At 43.0% G+C, this 20805-nt stretch overlaps 2 protein-coding genes across 5 annotated transcripts in view; one reads left to right on the top strand and one right to left on the bottom strand.

The window, feature by feature from the left end:
* Positions 1-17993, bottom strand: part of angptl2b (angiopoietin-like 2b) — a 117229-nt gene extending 99236 nt beyond the window's left edge. Inside the window, exon 1 of the mRNA XM_059993863.1 lies at positions 17972-17993. The gene's annotated coding sequence lies outside the window, so the exon portion shown is untranslated. The remainder of the gene's footprint in view (positions 1-17971) is intronic.
* The window catches only part of ralgps1 (Ral GEF with PH domain and SH3 binding motif 1), a 733240-nt gene that overhangs the window by 460674 nt on the left and 251761 nt on the right, over positions 1-20805 (top strand). The gene's annotated exons all lie outside the window — the stretch shown is intronic.

Below are 20805 nucleotides of genomic sequence, written 5' to 3'. Positions count from 1 at the left end.
AATAACATCAGAACATCAATGGCTTGGATGAGTGACACTGCGAGACATAACATTCTCAAAACTAGGACCGCACAATTAGCGCTAATCGGATGTCCGCTTAAATTATATGAGGAATCCCTGATTCGATCAAACACCCATAGCAAGTTTATATAGAAAGCACCAGGAGACCTCAGTACAAAGAGCAAGTCGCTCGAGTAAAACCACAAGGAACTCTAAACGATTAACAACTCTTATTAAACAACAATTAACCAATTCAGGTGCTCTGAAAACCTTGGAGCCCAAAGCTCTCTGGTGCCCCACACAGGCCTGAAGACCTTCAGACCCTTGAACCAAAGTGGATAATTTCATTCATCCCAACACCAAACTGATCCCACAACCTGTGGACTCACTCTCGAGGATTCTACAACTCATGTTCTCCATATTTATTATTTACTTATGAGTTACTATTTTTTCTTCTTTTGTACTTGCACAATGTGTTGTCTTTTGCACATTGGTGGCTTGTCTGTATTTGTTGGGTGCAGCTTTACGTTGATTCTATTGTGCTTCTTTGTATTTATTATGAATAACCGCAAGAAAACGAATCTCTGGGGTGGTATATGGTGACATACCAATACATGTACTTTGACAATAAATCTGGTTTGAACTTTGGGTTACAATGACTTCCAATAACTGCAGGTCCTGGGCAGGTGGAGAACTCTCCTAACATGGTGCACTGCAATTAGAGGCCATTTCCTCTTTGTGATCGCAACAGGAACATTTACTTTGCAGTATCCTATCTGTCTGCCTCTGTATTTTCAGCTGGGTTAGAGATTGTGCAAAATAACCCTTCAACGAAGTAGTAATTTCTTTCACAGCCACCGTCCCTTCTAAATGCTACGTGGATTCGTAACTTTGCTGGCGGCTTCACCTGGTCTAACTGCATGCAGCTGTTTGATGATTGCTTCACATCTGGATAAACTCACGTAAAGAAAATTGGCGAGGTTAACATAACTGCGGTGAATATACCAGCAACCTCTTCACCTTCAGACATACAGCATTAATGCCAGGGCGCTGGAAAACTACGAAACCTTTGCTTATCACTGGCGCTTTAACAGCCCCAACAAAGCTCTTTGCAATCAGCTTATCTTTAAAATTCAAGGCATGTGAAACCCAGCGGCTTGGGATGAACAGCCCACTTTCAAAACAAACACACTTTTCATTTTAAATTCTCTGTTAGAATAATTGGAGAGAAAGGATTAGTCATCTCCGTCGAACTGACCATATTGTGATAAATTATTCTGACTTGCACACAGTTCCTTTTCTTAAATGTGGAAATCTTATTTTTCAAAAATATTGGAAAGAGGGATACAGATATGTTCAATTTGAAAATACTCCGCAATGGGAGGTCTGTGAGAAATCTTTCTGCAGACAGGTGAGAGTGCCAAACTTGCTAAGTAAAGAGATGAGCTCTAAAGATATTAAGAGAAAATCTGCAGATGTGGGAATACAAAGCATAAACACAAAATGCTGGAGGAACTCAGCAGGCCAGACAGCACCTATGGAAAAGAGTATTGTCTATAGATACACTTGGTGGCCATTTTATTTCATACCTTCTGTACCTAATAAAGCAGCCACTGAGTGTATGTTTGTGGTCTTCTGCTGCTGTAGCCCAGCCACTTCAAGGTTCGATGGGTCGTGAGTTCAGAGATGCTCTTCTGCACACCACTGTTGTAACGTGTGGTTATTTGAGTTACTGTCGCCTTCCTGTCAGCTTGAACCAGTCTGACCTCTGACCTCCCTCATTAACAAGGTGTTTTCACCCACAGAACTGCTACTCACTGAATGTTTTTTGTTTTTCACACCATTCACTGTAAACTCTAGAGACCACTGTGTGTGAAAGTCCTGGGAGATCAGCGGTTTCTGAGATACTCAAACCACCCCATCTGGCACCAACAATCATTCCACAGTCAAAGTCACCTAGATCACATTTCTTCCCCATTTTGATGTCTAGCCTAAGCAACCGTGTCTGCATGCTTTTATGCATTGAGTGGCTTCCATTTGATTGGCTGAATAGATATTTGCATTAACAAGTAGGTGCACAGGTGTAATTAATAAAGTGGCCGGTGACGGTTTGCATTATTTGAAAATACAAAGGGATATCAATGAGAATTCTTTTTGCAAAGAGCTTGGAACTTGCTAAGAAAGGAGATGATATCTTTAGATATATTTGGAGGGGTAGACGGTAAGCATTGGAGGCAGCGGTAACTATAGCAACAGGTAAAAGAGGAGACTCAAGTAGAACAACATGGAGCCAAAGGTCCAAGCAGTCTGTATGATACCATTGGTATTTTCAACTTGATAATCTGCTTTCTAACATTCACTGATGCAACTGATGCACCCTTTGGTTATATTAAGGTAATCTTGATGGCACGGTAACGTGGCAGTTAGCATGATGCTGTTAAAGCACCAGTGACCCGGGTTCAAATCCACCACTCTCTGTAGCGAGTTTGTACGTTTTCAATGTGACCATACACTGTACTGTGCACAGTTCTGCATTTAGCTAGGTTGCCTAAGATTTTTGCAGAGTACAGCATTTGTCGACATGGACTGGAGAGCGAGTTTGTAAATTTGGCAGAAGCAAAGGATCCTGGGTGGAGGGGGTGGGACAGGAAGCAGAGAAAGAGGGCCGGGGTTCAGGGTTAGGGGGTAGCATGGGTGCAGACGCACCCAATCCTGAGATACTAGGCAAGTTCACTTGATCAGAAACAATTGCTTTATTAATTATTACAGAATGTCTCTCTGGTGCCTCTCGCTCCATCCCCTCGCCCTTCCCCTTTTCCCAACCATGATTCCCCTCTCCCTGCCCCCTTCCCACTCTCTGCCCACACTAGAGACCCATATCAGAATCAGGTTTATCATCGCTCACGTATGTCATGAACTTTGGATTTTTCTGCACCAGCAGGAAAGTGCAATACATAACATTATTGCAATACTGTGCAAAAGTCTTAGGCAGCCTAGAGATATATTTGTGCCTGAGACTTTTTGCACAGTGCTGTGTGTTTCCTCGGGGTGCTCTGGTTTCGCCTTCCATTCCAAAGACACATGGGTTAGAAGGTTATATGGCTACACAGGTGTAATCAGGCAACATGAACTCATTGGGCTGGGAGGATCTGTTACTGTGCTGTATCTCCAAATAAGTTAAAAATTAATGAACAATCACTGTCCCTATTTTCTTGAATCCAGATTGCACATATTAGCTCATATTAGTCTTGCAAGCTCTCACCTTCTTGCTTCAACATTCTGTTGGTATTTCTGTTCCTGATCTGCTTAGTATTGCTGGAGGTACAAAACCTTCCTGCTTCACAGCTGGTAGCACTGAAAAATCTTTTGCTGATGTGAGGAGGAGGGCCTTAATAAATGGATCTCAAACAACACTTGTGTTACTGTGTCCTGGTTGAGAAGCACAATATTCACTCTCCCCTGCTATACGTAGAGAAGGGATATTATGTGGCTCCATTCCTAATGTAACATCTGTAAATGTACTTGCATCTGCTGGACATTGAGCTCTTCCACTTGATGTATGCCTTTTAGCATCCACTGATTTGTCCTTTGGCAATTAGTCTGTGAGGGAGTTCTCAATTGTCCATCTGTGCTTTGTACCATCGCGTAGTTAGCACTTCACCGTCTATATTCTCGGCTCTCATGTCTGTGAGTCTGAGTCCAGAGGTCTAGAGGCTGGAGGTCGTAGAAGGCCTGCCCTGGAGTTGGAGGACTGTGCGCATGCATGGGTATCTGGGTGGGCGTGAGGAAGGAACGACGCTGGTTTTGCTGCTGTTGTTTTGTTGCTTGTTCTGTCCCGACTTATTTTTTCATGTGTTTGTTTGTTCACTGAGGTACAGCGCGGAATAGGCCCTTCAAGCCACTCCGCCCAGCAATCCTCGATTTAACCCTAGCCTAATCGAGGGACAGTTTACAATGACCGATTAACCGACCAACCAGTACTTCTTCGGGATGTGGGAGGAAACGGGAGCACCTGGAGGAACCCCACACGGTCACGGGGAGAACGTACACAGGCAGCAGTGGGAACTGAACCCGGGTCATGGCTGCCCCATGGGTCGTTCTGCTGAGCATGGTGAATGTGCTATGTTGGAGCCAAAATATATGGCGGCACCTGTTTATTGCCGGTTTATTTTTATTTATTTTTTAAAATTGGATACAGCGCAGAGTAGGCCCTTCCCACGCTGCCCCGGCAAGACCCAGAGGAAACTCACGCGGTTCACGAGGACACATACAGATGGCGTCGAATTGAACTCTGAACTCCGACATCCTGAGCTGTAATAGTGTTGATCTTACCACTATGCCACCAAGGCACCCCAATGAAAATGGCACATCTCCCGGTATGTTTCAATGTAGGTGTGATTAGTAAATCTAAATCCGAATTGCACAGGTTAAAGTCCAGCATCTTGAATAAAGTCGTCAAAGTACTGCAACTGTAGCTAAAAAGCCACAAGATTGTTGAAAAAAATCCTTTTTGTTCAATGGGCTTTCATTAATAGATTTTCCATCTGGTTCAGTTAGGCTTTAACTACCAGATTGAAGAATTTTTTTAAATAAAGTCAAAAGAACATAAGAAAACAGGAGCAGGAGTCGGCTTTCTGGCCTGGCGAGCCTGCTCTGCCATTCAATAAGATCATGGCTGATCTGACCATGGACTCATGGTCACCTACCTGCCTTTTCCCCCTAACCCTTAATTCCCCTACAGTATAAAAATCTATACAACCTTATCTTAAATCTAGTTACTGAGGTAGCCTCTACTGCTTCATTGGGCAGAGAATTCCACAGATAATCCACTCTCTGGGAAAAGCAGTTCCTCCTCATCGCCGTCCTAAACTTACTCCCCTGAATTTTGAGGCTATGTCCCTAGTTCTAGTCTCACCTACAAGTGGAAACAACTTTCTTGCCTCTGTCTTATCTATCCCCTTCATAATTTTATATGTTTCTATAAGATCTCCTCTCATTCTTCTGAATTCCAGTGAGTACAGTTCCAAGTGACTCAAAGCTCTCCTCATGGTCTAATTCCTCATCTCTGGAGTCATCCCGGTGAACCTACTCTGCACCGCCTCTAAAGCCAGTATACCCCTCCTTAACTTGTAATGGGTATTGGGAGGCACTTGAGGTTTCAAAAGAGGGTGCAAAATAAAGGTGCAATGTGCAGTGAGGAAAGTTTGCATGAGCTCAAGCTTTTCTCTCTGGGGTGACAAAGGATTGGGGGGGGGGGTGGGATGGGAAGACCTGATGGATGATAAGAGGCATAGATAGAGTGAACAGCTTTTCCCAGGATGCAATAGAAGAGGACATACTTTCAAGGGCGATTGAAGGAAAGTGTCTTGGGGTGGGGGAGGTGTGGATGTCTTAAGTAGTTTTTCATACTGAGAGTCTTAAGTGCTTGGAAAACACCGCCAGGGTTGGTGGTGGAGGTAGATACGTTAGGAATATTTTAGAGACTCTTAGGTAGGCACATGATTGGTAGGAAATGGAGGACCATTTGGAGGAATGTTGAAAAGTATGGATAGAGAGAGAATGTATCGTATAGTGGGGGAATCTAGGACCAGAAGGTACAGTCTTTAAATATAAGAACGTCCCTTCAGAACAGAGATGAGGAGGAATATCTTTTTTGCCTGAGCATGGTGAATATGTGGAATTAATTGCCACAGACAGTTGTGGAGGTCAAGTCATAGGATATATTAAGGCATAGTCCCCTGATTAGTAAGGGTGTCAGTGTCATATGGTGGGCGCAGAGAATGGAGCCAAATGCAAGGCACAGACACTGGAGACAGTTCCCCACTCAAGGAAGCAGCAAACAGCCTGACCTACCCAGTGAAGGTGAGGACACAAAGGGACAGTTCCAAACAACAACAACAGTTTCTTATCTTGACGCAGCAAGGCTCTGGTCTCACTCCAGCAGTAGAACTTGATAGTGAAACAGGCAAGGTCTCAGATAGAAGGGGAAAAGAAGGGAACAGTCCAGCCTCAGGGTAACAGCAAAGAGAGCCTGGCTTACCCAACAGAGGCAAGGACAAGATACTGACAAGACAAACCAGCAGCCACACTCGATCCCAGGGCCACTTAAATTCCCAGCTCCAAGATGAGCTGCCTATGATTAAGCCCAACTGAAACAAGGGACAGCCAGAAGACCTGGAGTCCAGAGTCAACGGACAGGACCATGAACCGGAACACGGACTTCACGGACTGGACTATGATGTTCAGAGGTTACGGGGAGAAGGCAGGAGAATGGGGATTACAGGGACAATAAATCTGCTATGATAGGCTATGATAGGCCAAATGGCCTAATTCTGCTCCAAAGTCTTATGGTCTTTTCTTACAGCTACCATGCCACTTCGTGCTCCATTTTTGGAAGAAAGTCGGTCGAATGAAGGGTCGGTGTATTAATTAAATGTGGTTGACAGTAACCAGATGGAATAATGGCAAGCTAAAAATTTGAATTGATGACAGGCTTTAAAAATTAAATATTAGTGCAAATGCACCTCTTCAGAATTTTGTAAATAAATTCGTGGCTCTGAATTTTTAAGCAATCCATGTGTGCCAATGTTGTTGAAGTCACAGCTGCTTATGTAAAAATTCGAGTGTACTATCAATCATTTGTGACTGCTGTGGGATGGATTCTGTCCACAACAACATTCATTGCTTTGATATTCTATGATCAATGCTTGCTTCAGCTTCAGAATACTAACAAATCAAACATTCCTAAATGAGCAAATATCCTCTGGAATATATTAGCTGTTGACTTTAATCTCTTCAGTAACTGAGTGGTGAATTGATTGGCAAGTTAGAGAAATTTATTTCAAATAAAAGACAAAAACTAATTTATAACGTGAGAATTTGACTCTAAAGTCTCGTGACTCTAATTAAATATAAATGCAACTGTATGGTTCAAGTAACAAGTGTTAGAAATTGGCTTCAAAAGCCAAACTCACGACCAGTTCCTATTTAACCATGAAGATAGTTAAAAAGAAGAAGAATATAGAAGAAGAATACCCTTAACTCCTGGTGGAGTTGTCGGGGCGCCGTCATGACAAGCTTTTTGCACCAATCTTTTCAGTGATTGCTCATCATATGGTGCTTCTGTAGCATTCTCCAGTTTTTCTTTTACGAGGTCAAGTTAATAGATCGACACTCAACCCAGCACGGATGGAAAACGTGCAAGGGAGCTGGCTGGATTCGAACTCGGGACCATTCACCCTGGAGTCTAGCACTGATGCCACTTTGCCACCAGCAGGCCACGAAGATAGTTATGTATCCCCATATTTCTGCTCATCAGCAAAGCAAGGAGTGCAAGTGCACACACATTGGGTGCCATCTTTAATCTTACAATTTCATCTTTGTTTTCAAATGAATACATTTACATGGTGCAAAGCCAGAAGACAGCAACATTCATCATCAAAGACTTCCATCGCCCAGGCCAAACCCTCTTATCACTGCTACCACCAGGCAGGACGTATAGAAGTTTTCAATCCCAAACCACCAGCTTCATGAGCAGTTGTTACCCTACAACCATCAGCATCCTGAAATGGTGTGGGTAACTTCAATCACCGCTATACTGAACTGGTTCTGTGACCTACAGACTCAATTTCAGGGTCCCCTGATAACTTATGTTATCAGTCATAAATTTTATTTGCATCATTTGTCTTCTTTTGCACATTGGTTGTTTGTCAGTCTTTATCTGATTATGTTTTTTTCATATTCTATCGTGTTTCTTTTTTTCCCTGTGAATGCCTGCAAGAAAATGAATCTCAGAGTAGTATATGGTAATATGTATGTATTTTGATAACAAATTCACTTTGAACTTTGAAATTCCGCACTGATCTTGCTCCCCTGCACCTGGACCTGGAATTAAAGTATGGGCTTAACTTCAGTAATAATTCTCAAAGACTTCCAAAGGAAATGAACCATCGTGCCAACAAATTGTGATAATCTGCCCATTGCCTTCTTTCTCAAGTAGATCTTTTAATTACATCTGACCTGTATTGATTGTTTTGCTATGGAAAAACAAATTTCCCAGCTTGATAAATGAGCTTTTACCAGGTGAAGTGTGCGAACTCGATGCATTTTTGTGTGGCTGCATGTTCATTTTAATTGTGATGTGGTTGAGGATTTATTTTGCTGTCAGTGTATTTTTTTGGCCTTGTAACTATTCGGGCAAGGCACAGATCAAAGAGCAGAGCTTGGATCACTCAATGTAGGATGCCTTTAGAGTGCTTTGCTAATTAGCTGTTTTTTTATTAGCCTCAGGCCCAGAGGAGGTTGGTAAGTGTAGCAGGCATCTTCAAACACTCACCTCCAGCACAGCAGCTAATGAAGGTGATGCTTGCACATACAGGGCACTGCAGAGGCAGGCAGGTCATCACTGTGGAGGGTATCTGTTCCTCTGCCCATGTTCCACAGGGGTTAGTGCAGGTTAACAGGAGTGCAGTGATGACAAATCGTGGTACGTCCTGAGAGTACGGGTCAGCTCAAGTGAGAGAGCAATAGAAGTTGGGCACTTTCAGTGCCGTACAGGGGAGCTAGATAACCTACAGCATTCGTTAAATCCAACAACGCAAGTTTTTTTCTATCGGAGTGACTTAGGTGGATATTGGAGGAGTGAAGTGGGTACTGACAGCTGCTATAGGTTCTCTCCCTCTGTTCTGTCCCTCAGCTTTGTTTTCCTTTTTCCCTCTGGCCTTTTACCCCTCCTCTTTCCCTTTGCTCACCCTCTCAACTGCCCATTACCTGCAACTTTCTGCCTTAGGTTTCCACACCGTTCCCTTTATTCCATGTTCTACTATCCTTTCCTTTTCAATTCTTTCTTCTTCAGCCCTTTGCCTCTTCCATCAATCACCTCCCAGGTTCCACATCATTCTTCACTTCCTTACCTTAACCTCCACACTCATATATTCTGGCTTCTGCTTTCTTTCTTTCAAATCCTGATGGAGGGTCTCAACCTGAAACATTCTCCACTACCTGACTTCTGTGTTCCTGCAGTGTTCTGTGTGTGTTACAGGATGACCTTTTAACCTTGTGCCTCGACTAATAAAAAGCAAGCATTCTTATCGACCTGTGTGGCCACTTTCAAGGAGCTATGAACTTGGATCTCAAGATCTCTCTGCTCAGCAACATTGCTAAGGATCTTACCCTTAACAGAGTACTGTTTCCTTGCATTTGCCCTACCAAGGGGCAACATCTCATATTTATTGGGTTAAACTCCATCTGCCACTTCTCTGCCCATATCTGCAACTGATTTATATTGTGCTATATTCTTTGCTAGTCTTCTGCACTATCCACAACTCCACCAATCATGGACCCCATGCATCTTAATCTTCTGGATTAGCCTCTCGTGAGGCACTTTGTCAACTACAGACAGCATCCACTGCCCTACCCTCATCAATCTCTCTTGTCACCTTATTAAAAAAACTCAATTAAATTGGTAAGGCACGACCTGCCACACACAAAGCCATGCTGGCTCTCCCTAGTTAGGTCATGAGTTTCCAAATGCTCACATATCATATCCCTAAGAATTTTCACCAGTAATTTCCCTACAGCTGACATGAGACTTGCCAGACTATAGTTCCCAGGATTTTCAGAATCAGAATCAGGTTTAATATCACCTACATAGAACAGTACAGCACAGTACAGGTCCTTTGGCCCACAATGTTGTGCTGACCCTTAAACCCCGCCTCCCATATAACCCCTCACTTTAAATTCCTCCATATACCTGTCTTAAATTTCACTAGTGTATCTGCCTCCATACAGACTCAGGCAGTGTATTTCACACACCAACCACTCTCTGAGTAAAAAACTTTCCTCTAATATCCCCTTTGAACTTCCCACCCCCTACCTTAAAGCCATGTCCTCTTGTACTGAGCAGTGTTGCCCTGGGGAAGAGCCACTGGCTGTCCACTCTATCTATTCCTCTTACTATCTTGTATACCTCTATCATGTCTCCTCTCATCCTCCTTCTCTCCAAAGAGTAAAGCCTGAGCTCCTTTAATCTCTGATCATAATGCATACTCTCTTAACCAGGCAGCATCCTGGTAAATCTCCCCTGTACCCTTTCCAATGCTTCCACATCCTTCCTATAGTGAGGCGACCAGAACTGGACAGAGTACTCCAAGTGTGGCCTAACCAGAGTTTTATAGAGCTGCATCATTACCCTGCAACTCTTAAACTCTAACCCTCAACTTATGAAAGCTAATACTCCATAAGCTTTCTTAACTACCCTATCTACCTGAGAGGCAACTTTCAGGGATCTGTGGACATGTACCCCCATATCCCTCATCTCCTTCACACTACCAAGTATCCTGCCATTTACTTTGTACTCTGATTGGAGTTTGTCCTTCCAAAGTGTACCACCTCACACTTCTCCGGGTTGAACTCCATCTGCCACTTCTCAGCCCACTTCTGCATCCTATCAATGTCTCTCTGCAATCTTTGACAATCCTCTACACTATCCACAACACCACCAACCTTTGTGTCATCTGCAAACTTGCCAACCCACCCTTCTGCCCCCACATCCAGGTCGTTAATAAAAATCACGAAAAGCAGAGATCCCAGAACCAATCCTTGTGGGACACCACTAGTCACAACCCTCCAATCTGAATGTACTCCCTCCACCACGACCCTCTGCTTTCTGCACACAAGCCAATTCTGAATCCACCTGGCCAAACTTCCCTGGATCCCATGTCTTCTGACTTTCTGAATAAGCCTACCATGTGGTATCTTCTCAAAAGCCTTGCTAAAATCCAGGTAGATCACATCCACTGCACTACCGTCATCTATATGCCTGGTCACCTCCTCAAAGAACTCTATCAGGCTTGTTAGACATGATCTGCCCTTCACAAAGCCATGCTGACTGTCCCTGATCAGACCATGATTCTCTAGATGCCCATAGATTCTATCTCTAAGAATCTTTTCCAACAGCTTTCCCACCACAGATGTAAGGCTCACTGGTCTATAATTACCCAGACTATCCCTACTACCTTTTTTGAACAAGGGGACAACATTCGCCTTCCTCCAATCCCCTGGTACCATTCCCGTGGACAACGAGGACATAAAGATCCTAGCCAGAGGCTCAGCAATCTCTTCCCTCACCTCATGGAGCAGCCTGGGGAATATTCCGTCAGGCCCCAGGGACTTATCTGTCCTAATGTATTTTAACAGCTCCAGCACCTCTTCTCCCTTAATATCAACATGCTCCGGAACATCAATCTCACTTGTATTGTCCTCACTATCATCAAGTTCCCTCTCATTGGTGAATAGCGAAAAGAAGTATTCATTGAGGACCTCGCTCACTTCCACAGCCTCCAGGCACATCTTCCCACCTTTATCTCTAATCAGTCCTACCTTCACTCCTGAAAACCCTTTGTTCTTCACATCATTGAAGAAAGCCTTGGGGTTTTCCTTTACCCTACTCGCCAAGGCCTTCTCATGCCCCCTTCTTGCTCTCCTCAGCCCTTCTTAAGCTCCTTTCTTGTTACCCTATATTCCTCAATAGACTCATCTGATCCTTGCTTCCTAAACCTCACGTATGCTGCCTTCTTCCATCTGACTAGATTCTGCACCTCACTTGTCACCCTGTATATGTCATGAAATTTGTTAACTTTATGGCTACAGTATAAATAAATACAGAAAAAAAGCTGAGTTAAATTAAATATGTACTGTATATGTCTATTAAATAATTATGTTAAAATAAGTAGTGCAAAAAAACAGAAATAAGAAAGTCCTGAAGTAGTGTTCATGGATTCAATGTCCATTTAGGAATTGGATGGCAGAGGGGAAGAGGCTGTTCCTGAATTACTGAGTGTGTGCCTTCAGGCTTCTGTACCTCCTTCCCGATGGTAACAGTATGAAGAAGGCATGTCCTGGGTGGCTGGGATCCTCAATGATGGACATCACCTTCCAAAGGCATTGCTCCTTGAAGATTCCTTGGGTACCACGGACTAGTATCCATGATGGAGCTGACTAACTTCCCAAGTTTCTGCAACTTACTTCAATCTTGTGCAGAAGCCCCTATATATCAGATGGTGATCCAGTCAGAATACTCTCCACAGTACATTTGTAGATATTTTTGGGTGTTTTACTTGAAAAACCTAATCTCCTCAAACTTGTGATGAAATACAGCTGCTATCTTGCCTTCTTTATAGCCACATCAATATATTGCGTCCATGTTCGATCCTCTGAGATTGTGTCACTCAGGAACTTGAAACTTGACATTTCAGGCCAAGACCCTTCATCAGATATTTGCATTGTCCAGGTGATCCAAGGCTGCATGGAGAACCATTGAAATTGCATCTGCTGTAGACCTATTGTGGCAATAGGTAAATTGCAGTGGGTCCAGGTACTTCCTCAAACAGGTGTTTGTCAGGTCTCAGATGTACAAAGTCAGATTTAACCCTTAACATAAAGAACAAACTTAAGACTCACATCTCCCAGCTCTCTCGTTTTCCTTTGAATTAGTTTAATGTTTTGAAGTTACAAAAGTATAACAGCTTTGATAAAGGCTCTCAGTCTGAAACATCGACTCTTTAATCCTCTCCATCAATGCTGTCTGACCTGCTGACTTCCTGCGGCACTTTGTGTGTGTTGCTCAAGATTTCCGGCATCTGCAGAATCTCTTGTGTGTTTATGATTTGTGCATTTTTGCAGTCTTGGAATAGGAATTTTGCAGAAATGTATTTTGAAGCAAATTAGTTGAGTGGGTTGCTGGAACAGATGTTAGCACACCCAGTAACATTCGCTGAATGGCCGGGATTTTCATCATGTGTCACTGACATAAAGGAGCAGAGTTAAATCTGCATCTTGGCATTGTGTCGGAGAGTATACTAGTACTTGAAACTTGTTTTGAACACTTACAAAAATATATTTACAGAATGCGGGTGACGCTGGCAAAGCAAGTGCAGATTGTTCATTCCAAACTCACCTTGATGAGGAGGTGCTATCCTGTTTTCTTGAACCACTAAGAGTCTTTCCTTCAAAGGTACTCCCACTGTTGGGCTGGAAGTTCCCAGAGTTGGGACACCCACTTTATACCGATAGCCCTAGACCTGTCAACTCCTCTAAACACCAGTTTCCTCGTAACTTTTGTGATAACGTTGAACAAAATTAGTTTCAATTGCAAATATCAGAAAACTTTAATTGTAACAAAAGCTAAGACTGAAAGTGAAGTTGAATTGTCTTTTTTTTCTAAAATGGAGATAGTGCACTGTTCAAGGACAGCACAGTCTCTGTAGTGTCTAATATAGTTCCAAGCCTCAGTCTCACTGGCCTGCTCAGTCCAGATGCAAGTGACAAGCTTTAGGACAGAAATCTGGGAAGATCAAGTAAGGAGACACTGGTGGAAGTACAAACCCCATTTCCAGAAAAGTTGGGATATTTTCCAAAATGCAATAAAAACAAAAATCTGTGATAAGTTAATTCACGTGAAACTTTATTTAACTGACAAAAGTACAAAGAAAAGATTTTCAATAGTTTTACTGACCAACTTAATTGTATTTTGTAAATATACACAAATTTAGAATTTGATGGCTGCAACACACTCAACAAAAGTTGGGACAGAGGCATGTTTACCATTGTGTTACATCACCTTTCCTTTTAATAACACTTTTTAATCGTTTTGGAACTGATACTAATTGTAGTAGATTTGCAATTGGAAATCTTGTCCATTCTTGCTTGTTATAAGACTTCAGCTGCTCAACAGTCCGTGGTCTCCGTTGTCTGATTCTCCTCTTCATGATGCGCCATACATTTTCAATAGGAGATAGATCTGGACTGGCAGCAGGCCAGTCAAGCACACACACTCTGTGTCTACAAAGCCACGCTGTTGTAGCCCGTGCAGAATGTGGTCTGGCATTGTCCTGCTGAAATAAGCATGGACGTCCAGGGAAGAGACATCGCCTTGATGGCAACATATGTCTCTCTATTTTCCTAATATACGCCTCAGAGTCAATGGTACCTTCACATACATGCAACTCACCCATGCCGTGGGCACTGATGCACCCCCATACCATCACAGATGCTGGCTTTTGCACCTTTCGCTGATAACAATCAGGATGGTCGTTTTCATCTTTGGCACGGAGAACTGGACCCCTGTTTTTTCTGAAAACTAGCTGAAATGTGGACTCACCTGACCACAGCACACGGTTCCACAGTCTTTCAGTCCATCTGAGATGAGCTTGGGCCCAAAGAACTCGCCGACGTTTCTGCATAGAGTTGATGTATGGCTTCCTCCTTGCGTAATACAGTTCCAAGTTGCATTTCTGGATGCAGCGACAGACTGTGTTAAGTGACAATGGTTTTCCGAAGTACTCCCGAGCCCAGGTGGCTATAATTGTCACAGTAGCATGACGGTTTGTTAGGCAGTGCCACCTGAGGGCTCGAAGATCAAGCGCATTCAACGGTGGTTTCCGACCTTGCCCTTTATGCACTGAGATGTCTCTGAATTCTCTGAATCTTTTCACAATATTATGTACTGTAGATGTTGAAAGACCTAAATTCTCTGCAATCTTGCATTGGGAAATGTTCCTTTTGAACTGACTAACACTTCTCTCACGAATTTTGGCACAAGGGGGTGAGCCACGACCCATCCTTGCTTGCAAAGACTGAGCCTTTGATGGACACTACTTTTATACCCAGTTATGATACCTCACCTGCTACCAATTAGCCTGCTTAATGTGGAGTCTTCCAAACCGGTGTTACTTGAATATTCTGTGCACTTTTCAATCTTATTTTACCTCTGTCCCAACTTCTGTTGAGTGTGTTACAGCCATCAAATTCTAAATTTCTGTATATTTACAAAATACAATTAAGACGGTCAGTAAAACTGTTGAAAATCTTTTCTTTGTACTTTTGTCAGTTAAATAAAGGTTCATGTGAATTAACATATCACAGATTTTTGTTTTTATTGCATTTTGGAAAATATCCCAACTTTTCTGGAAATGGGGTTTGTAAAACCTTGCTTTCTCCCCACTGCACTAAGACTCATCTTGAACTGGTGATTACATCACTTTGGCCACAAAGTGTTCCTTCCACTTGGGGTTATTTTGAGTGCAGCACTACGTACGTAGGTAATAGAATGCTACAGGACAGAGACAGGCCCTTTGGCCCATCTAGGCTATGCCAAGCTATTAATTTGCCTAGTCCCATTGACCTGCAATAGATTCATAAAATACTACCATGAATGCACCCAGCTCGTAACTGAAGAAGCACACATACTCTGAGTACACTTTGAGCTGGATGGGAGCCTCAGCTTTCAGACGTGAAGGCTGGGCTTGGCACACAGCTTGCTCAACCCTGCCAATATACTGACAATATTCTTCAGCCACTGTCCAGAGATGGAACAATAGCTGAAACCTTCCCAACGGGTGCAGTGCTGAAGCATACAGGTACAAGCACTTTGACACTTCCCTTCTGAGAGTATACTGTTCCGTCAGAGAAGAAGCCGATGACTATTGCAGCTTTTTAAATTACTTTTTGATCTCAGGCAACTAATGCAGCAAGCGTGGTATTTTCCTTGGCAGGGTGTGAATATGACATATCCACCTCTCAAGGTTAAAGTTTAATCGTCAGTCACCCATACATGAATACCCTTGAATGCAGCCAAACAAAACAGCGTTACTCCAGGGATAAGATGCAAAATACAGTACCAACAGTCATGCACATCACAAGGCACATATAAGGCAGCAAGCACAAATAAGATATCAGTAAAATATAGTTACAAAAAAAATAGTTCAGGACCCTGAGTCCATAAATGTTACAGCAGTCTGCAGTCAAACACAGTACGGTTTATCTTCTGCCATGTGAACATGGGAGTGGGGAGGGGGCAGCACTGACTCCAGGCCACACCGTCTCCAGTGTCTCCCTCCTGCATGGCTGTACACAGACGGTACCACAGCTTGAGGCCTAGTCCTGGCTACGACTGAGACCACGCAGCTAACCCCACTGTCGGCCAATAAATCAGTGAATCAGACTGGAAGAATTCCGCATTAACAGTGTCCAACAAGGTCTTGTGATGAAAAGAAAAGTGACTGAAACAATCACTTGCTGTTAAACTGCCCACTGCCTTCACTCACTGGCTCCTCCAATGCAGGCAGCAGCACTGTCTTCACCAAGTCCAGCTCCTTCCATTTCTCCACCAACCAGCGACTCAGTGCTTAATGTCCAGCAGGGTCTTGCACTCATTAAAAAAAAATGTTTAACAAAGACGAACTTAAGGTCAGTCTTCAGGTACAGAACAATATCCATGTCTTTGCTACTAATGACTGAGAGATTTTGAACATTTAGATAAACAATGTATTCCTCTTGGTAATGTACAACAGCAATGTGGTTAACCATGTTAGGGCGACACGGTAGCGTCGTGGTTAGCACAACACTTTACAGTATCAGCGACACAGGTTCAATTCCCGCCACTGCCTGTAAGGAGTTTGTACGTTCTCCCTATGACCTCGTGGTTTCCTCCGGGTGTTCTCATTTCCTCCCATAGTCCAAAGATGTACCGGTCAGTGGGTTAGTTGGTCATTGTAACTTGTCCTGTGATTAGGCTAGGGTTCAATCAGGGTTTGCTGGGTGCTGACTCCATGCTGTATCTCAATAAATAAATTAATTTAATTTACAAAAACAAACAATGCTCCCTCACTCAAGGTTAATTCCATTTTGTATATTTTTATTGCCACAAAGTACAGACAGTTTGAAAAAGGAGGGGATGAAAAAGATAAAGATTAGCTTTATTTGTCACACGTACGTTGAAGCATACAGTGAAATGCCTCACTTGTGTTAATTCAAGCTTAGGTTGGGCTGGGCGAGTGTCACCGGGCTTCTGGCACCTACATAGCATGCCCACGACTCACTGATCCTAACCGGAATGTGCGAGGAAGTGTGAGGAAAGCAAGCCGTCAGGTGGCGTGCATACGAACTCCTTACAGGAAACCGTACCCCCACTCAGCGACTACTGAGCCTGCGAGTGTCGCCCTTCATTTCCTGCGGCAACAAAGTACACCCACAGCTAAACAGACCAGAACAAGCGACAAAACAGCAACAGAAAGTCTGTGGTGGTCACCAGCGGACTTAAGTGCAGGAGTCACAGAGACTTCAGCAATTTAAACAAAACTGGAGACTTAGAAATTAACCAGAAAAAAAACAAACAAGCGCTCAGGCAAACTATACAGAACCTTGGTGAACTGAAATCACTCCCAATACACAGAAGAACTCGGTCACCAGGCAAGGAACCAGAACGACCCAGCAAAGAAGGGTTGGCATGCCCCCCTCCCCCCGAAATACACCCTGGAGCATATAGGAATTCAGGGCCAATCAGACAATATGCGTCCAGCTGGGGCAATAATCCCTAAAGCCAATAACTACAACACAAGACATTGAAAATACTGTGCTAATTGCATTATCCCAAGGTGAATAAAAGTGATAATACAAGGAGAACATAAAAATCCCCGTAATACCAACTGGGACACTTGAAAAACAAAGTGAAAACCCAGAACTAGACCAAAGACAACCATTTAGACAAAAAGGGCAAACAATCAAAGGAACCCTGTATACCCACGAGGTGAAACTGAGAAAATACAGTACACATGCTAACTAAAAGAAATCTTTTTTTTAAGAAAAAAATGACCCGTGGTTGTGACAAAAACAAGCCCCTTTCCTCCCTGTAACAAACCACCCTTTCACACACACAGTCCTCCAACCCCAGGACAGGCATCTGAGCCTCAAGTAGACTCGAGAGCAACAGGCCTCTGATACCCCCAGTGGACATCAGGGTGTAGCCATAGAATTCTGCGGGTAAGTCAAAAGAAAAATAATATGCAGGAAGAAAAAGCTGTTCCAATAAAGGTAAAAACATTACTGGAAAATTCCTCTTCTACCCCCTCAGGCCACTGAAATAGGTCCAGGACATCACATTGAGCTTGTGTTTTTTAATCACCAATCCACTTACCTTTTTATATGAACCAAGGCCAAGAACTGGTTCACCACACTCCTGAACAAACATGCTTTCAAATGTGTGACACACATACCTCTCAATCTGTCAGACAGATCTAATCTGTCAATAATTTACTTTTAATAATCTAATTTTTAAAATCTTTCTTTGGCATCAATGATCTTTATACTGATAAAAGCACATAGTGGGCAAATTCATTCTTAAAGGAAATCTCCCAAAATAAAGTAATATTTCACAGAAACAGACCAAACGCTATTTGGCACGTCCTTGAGAATTCTGTCCAACCAATCACTTTAACTCTACCTCTCTCAGTTTTCAGTTCAGCGTTTCTGTTTGTACTGCTACCTTTGCACTGTTTTTCCACCCATCTTCTCCCTCACCTTGGTTTCATCTGTCAGATTGTACTCCTTTCGCTCATTCCACCTTCTTATTCTGCCTTCAGCATTCCCCCCCCCCCCCCCCCCCGCCACCACCTCGTTTCCAGTCCTGATGAAGGGTCTCGGCCCAAAATGGCGACTGTTTATTCTTCTCCGTAGATGCTGCCTGACCTGCTGAGTTCCTCCACTGTTCTACGTGTGCTGCATCTGCAAGAATCACTTGTGCTTTTGATTGCATATTTATCATTACTACATCTCTGAGGGGAAGGAACTGTTGGTGTTTCAAATTGAAGACCTGCAATGAACCTTGCTCCTCAATGCGCTGAGCTCCTCCAGCAGATTTCAGTATCTGCAGACTCCTGTTCCTCTGAGGTTGTGAAGGCACTGGGTTTGCTGATCCCGAAGGTTATAAACTCAAGCAAAGACCTTAAACCCTTTGGGATCCAAATAGCTGCAAATACTCTCACTAAAGAGGGATAATACTATAACTACCCAATCTTTAAAGACTAGTTTGCTTTCCACAGCAAGCTTTAGATGGCAATACCCACTATTTGAGTGGTGAATCCCACCTCTCCTTGCAAGGAGAAGATACTTCCAGCTATCAAAGTAGTTTAAAACACAGTTCATTTATTTACAGTGATATGTTTGAATCCCTGCATTCTGATACACATTTAAAGCTCTCAGACGATTTTAATGTTAAACATTTATTTCCCAATTACAAAAGACAAAGCATTTCTTAAACTTAAGGGATTTCCAAGATACAAATACAATTCCTATAAACCAAAAAGACATGTTATATGGACGAACAAGTCGCCTGTTGCAGAAACCAAAGATAGAAGAATGGATTCTATTCATCCCGTTTTTCTGTCATTCTTCAACAACTCCTTATACTCAATTATACCACAAATTATATTTCCTCAGATGACCTTTCAACACAAGCAGTCTAAAAGCATTTTGGACACATACTTCTTAAGCTACCCACCATTAATGTTGTAAAGCTGTGAAGCTAACATCTTAGTTATTTACTTATTGAGGTAGAGAGTGGAATAGGCCTTTCTGGCCCTTCGAGCCGCTCCAACCAACAACCCCTGATTTAACCCTGCCTGAATCATGGGACAGTTTGCAATGACCAACTAACCTAACGACCAGTACTTCTTTGGACTGTGGGAGCAAACTGGAGGAAACCCACAGGCAGGGGTGGGAAGCAAACCCGTGTCGCTGGTACAGTGAAGCACTGTGCTGCCCCCAAGTACATAAAGTCTTCCGATTGTAAACACTTCATAGTTATTGATAGGCAAAATTATGTTGTCCATCTGTTTTGCAAGCTTCGTTGAAGCAAGCAACTTTAAAAGTCAGATTGTCTGTTTGAAACAACCCATTGTCTTATTCTGCATCTTGAGAAGTAATAAAGGTGTGATGGGCTAAGCCTTACTTCTCCCAGACAGAATGTTTGTTTGCCAAAGTTGGTCTTTAGACAATACTTGTTTTAACCTCAAGGAGATTAATACTGGCCATTTGCATTTCAAGAACTGAAGACTGACTGACCAGAAATCAAAAGGATTGTTAGTTGGAAGTTCATTTACATCTGTGATCTTTCAAGTGGCAGATGCTGTGTTTAGAAAGATTATCAAAAAACAAAGAAAAAAAGAGGCCTATTAGCCCAGAAGCGAATATCTATCAAATGTTAATGAATAGCTTTATTTGACACAAGTACATTGAAACATAAGTGAAATGCATCTTTTTGCATTAAATCAAGTCAGTGAGGATTGTGCTGGGCAGCCTGCAAGTATTGCCGTGCTTCAGGCATGCCCACAACTCACTAGCTCTAATCAAATGCACTGTATGCCTTTGGAGTGTGGGAGGAAACAAAGCACGTGGAGAAAACTCACTAGGAGAATGCACAAATTGCTTACCGACGATGGCGGGAATTGAACCCCTCTCTAACAGCTGGCTGCTGTAAAGGGGTGCGCTAACCATTACCCTACCATGCATTGGTTAATTGGCCATGGTAACTTTGTGAACAGTGGGATAGAAGCTGTCCTTGAGCCTGGTGGTACATGCATTAATGCTTCTATATATTCTACCCGATGGGGGAGGGGAGAAGAGAGAAGGTCCGGAATGGGTGGGGTATTTGATTATGCTGGCTGTTTTACTGAGGCAGTGAAAAAAATAGAGGGAGTCCATGGAGGGGAATCTGGTTACTGTGATGTGCTGAGCTGTTTCCATAATTCTCTGCAGTTCCTTCTAGTAGTCTGATGCAGAGCAGCTGCCATAGCAAGCTGTTATACAAGCGGAGAGAATTCTTTCTATGATGTATGGGTAATATTTGGTAATGGTCGAAGGTATATGCCAAGTTTCTTTAGTCTCCTGGAGAAGTTGATGCATTGGTGAGCTTTGTTAGTTGTGACATCAACATGGCTGAACCAGGACAGTCCATAGGTGATGCTCACTCCT

This window comes from Hypanus sabinus, chromosome 18 (assembly GCF_030144855.1).
Source record: "Hypanus sabinus isolate sHypSab1 chromosome 18, sHypSab1.hap1, whole genome shotgun sequence".
Lineage (NCBI taxonomy): Eukaryota > Metazoa > Chordata > Chondrichthyes > Myliobatiformes > Dasyatidae > Hypanus > Hypanus sabinus.
The sequence above is the reverse complement of the archived record's forward strand: the minus strand, read 5'-3'. Positions and strand labels throughout refer to the sequence as shown.